Consider the following 2,891-nt stretch of genomic DNA (forward strand, 5'->3'; position numbering starts at 1 on the left):
CCCTCCTCCTGGATGCGACTGACTGTCCGATTTGTTCACTTCTCTCTCTCCGTCCCCTTGGTCCGCCTCTGTCCGTCTCTGCCTCTTGCCCCGTCGTGTGACCGGCCGCCTCTGTGTCCCTCACCATCTGCATCTCCCGCCTTCTCTTTCCGCCTGTCTCTTGCTCTTCCTGGCTCTCTCTTTCTCTTTCTCTGTCTCCTGTCCTTTCTGCCATTTCCCTCCTGCCTCCCTCCCTCTCTCTGTCTCGGGGTCTCTGTCTGTGGGACCCTCCCTCTGCACCCCAACTCCTCCCCGTGCTTCCTCCCCGTGTTTCCGCCCCTCCCCCGCCCCCAGGTTACGAGAAATCCCGCAGCCTGAGCAGCATCGCGGGCCTCAGCGGGGTGTCCCTGCGCCTCGCGCCCCTTGCCACCCCCCCTGGCTCTCCCAGGGCAGCCCGCCGTGCTCCCCCAACCCTGCCCTCCATCCTCTAGCGCTCCCCTCCCCCCTGTGGGGGGACTTGGGGGTGACAGGGAAGAAGGTCAAAGGAGCTGGGGGCGGGGGGTGGGGGAAAGGGTTTTATAAAAAAATCAAAAAGTCATTAATAATATGCAATGGAGATGACAATGCCAGCAGACACCCCTGGGCCCCTCATCCCCACCTGGGCCCCCAGGATGGAGGGGGAGGAGCCAAAGCCCATGCCCCCGACTCTCAGCGCCCCCAAAATAAAGCCTTCTCAGGTCTCCATGAGCCATAGGACACCCCCTTCCCATCAACTCGTGTAAATATGGCCAAATTATGCCAGTTACATTTGGGGCACCCCCCCCCCTGCTCTGCATGCCTCCTGCAACCTGGACATACCCTCCACTCCACCTCAGCAATAAGTGCCAGGGGCTGCACGCCACAATGAGGGACGGGGCACTGTGGGAAGGGGCCAGGACCTCAAGGGGGGCCAGGCCAGCCCTCCCGTTACTGGAGGGTCTCCTGGCCCCTACCCTTCACCACAGGAGGGCAACCCATCATACATTGATTAAAATATAATTATCGACAGTGTGGGGGAAGGAGGACCAGTCAGTCACCCAAGCCAAAAACCCAAGGTGAGCTCAGACGGTAGGAGGGCGTTGGGGGAGCTGCGGACAGCTGTTCCCTCGCCTCTCAGCAGGATCTCTCTGGGGAATTGTACCTTTTCACACACACCCCCATCTGATCGCCTCAGCATGGAGTCAGACCTCCCATCCCAGAAGCCCCAGGATGGCCTGGCCCTAGCACACGGCATTCCCCAGCACCCCCTCCAGAATCCCAGGACGTGAGACGCACGCCGAGTTTCCACGCTGACCGTGGCACCCCACATCTCCCCACACTCACACTCCTGGAACTTAACCTCCAAACACACGTGCTGCCCGCAGACCCCCTGGAGTGCATCTCACACTCGACCCAGCCCTGCAGCTCACGTTCAGCCTTTGGGATGCTCCAAACCCTTCCGAGACACAGACATTCCCTGGACACCCCCAAACCTCAGGCCTCGATTCCCCGAGACACCGCCAAATCTCTGACATCAGACATCCACCTCAGGTTCCCCTGCCGTTCGAGTTTCCAAGTTGGGCTCAACCTGTCTGCGATTCCAGGGAACCAGACCTTCCCAGGGCACCCCCTTTCGTATGCCCAACCCTGCCCCCCAAGAGCCCCTGCTCTTAAATGGTGCCCATAAGGTACCCTCTTCACGGACACCAGTTTTTCCCAGAGGGTCATATTTGTGCCCCCTGGTGATGTGCCGAGGTTGTAGGCAGTACAAGGACACTTTTAAAAGTTTTGTCTTTTGTGGCACTTGGCACCCGAGCCGGTAAGTCCAGATACTGATGCCATTTATTTAGATGAGAACTGTCTCCATTTAAAGTAGAGGCTGGGCCCAAATAAAGGGACACTGGGAAATGCCCTAACCACCTGGGCTGGAACCCCGGCCCACCCTTCCCCAGCGTTCCTCTACCTGCGTCCTCGCGGGTGGAAAATCACTTCTCATATCTCATCCTGGCTCATGATGCGCTACCTCCCCCAAGCTCGGAGACCACGCTGGTCCCAGAATCCTTACAGGACCCCCCCCTTTGGAGGTGGGGGCCCACAGAAAGCAACTTTCCTCCTTTGCTCCCGCAGCCTCAGGAACGCCCCCTACCCCCACCCGAGGGTTGGGGAGGGGGTGTCACTGAGCGTGATCCTTGATGCAACGATTCCTATGCAAGGGGTATTTTGAGTCCCCCCCATCCTTCCCTTAGACCCTAAACCCTGGTGAATCAGGGGTGAGGGGTGGGGTGGGTTCTGTGGGGGTGGGGCGGGGCTGGGCAAAGGGCTAGGGGCTCCAGACACCAGGGGATGGGGTTGGGGATCGATTATATTGCCAAAGGGTTTAACTTCTTTAAAAAAAATAAAAGCCCCCCAGATTCCGAACGGTGCGGGAAGGGGGAGCGAGGATCTTTTCCAAAGGGTACAGACCTCTTCCCAACGTCTCCCCCCTGCTCACCAATCTGCCACACATGCCCGGCTTTTTAGTTCAGCTTTTAAAAAGAACCATGATCATTATAAACCTCTACAAAACGTGATTCTCATCCCCCAAATCAACAAAAGGTGTGGGGCTTCGGGGAGGGAGAGAGAGCGAGCTAAAGGGACGACGACTCCCAAGCCCCGCCCCCCTTTTTGCCGCCCTCCCACCCCGGCCGCCAGGGTGCCCGCAGCTACACGCATGCGCTGCATGATGCGCTCCCCACACGCATGGCGCGCGCCTCCCGCGCTCCGGGAACGCACGGACACGGGGCCGGGGGCGGGGCGATCGGGGAGGCAGGAATGGCGGGGGTCTTCCCGAGCTCAGCGGCTCCCCCTCCCCAACATCGACACAGCAATAAGTTTCTCTCACTCCCTGGGGGCGG

This window comes from Pteropus alecto, unplaced genomic scaffold (assembly GCF_000325575.1).
Source record: "Pteropus alecto unplaced genomic scaffold, ASM32557v1 scaffold41, whole genome shotgun sequence".
Classification (NCBI taxonomy): Eukaryota; Metazoa; Chordata; class Mammalia; order Chiroptera; family Pteropodidae; genus Pteropus; species Pteropus alecto.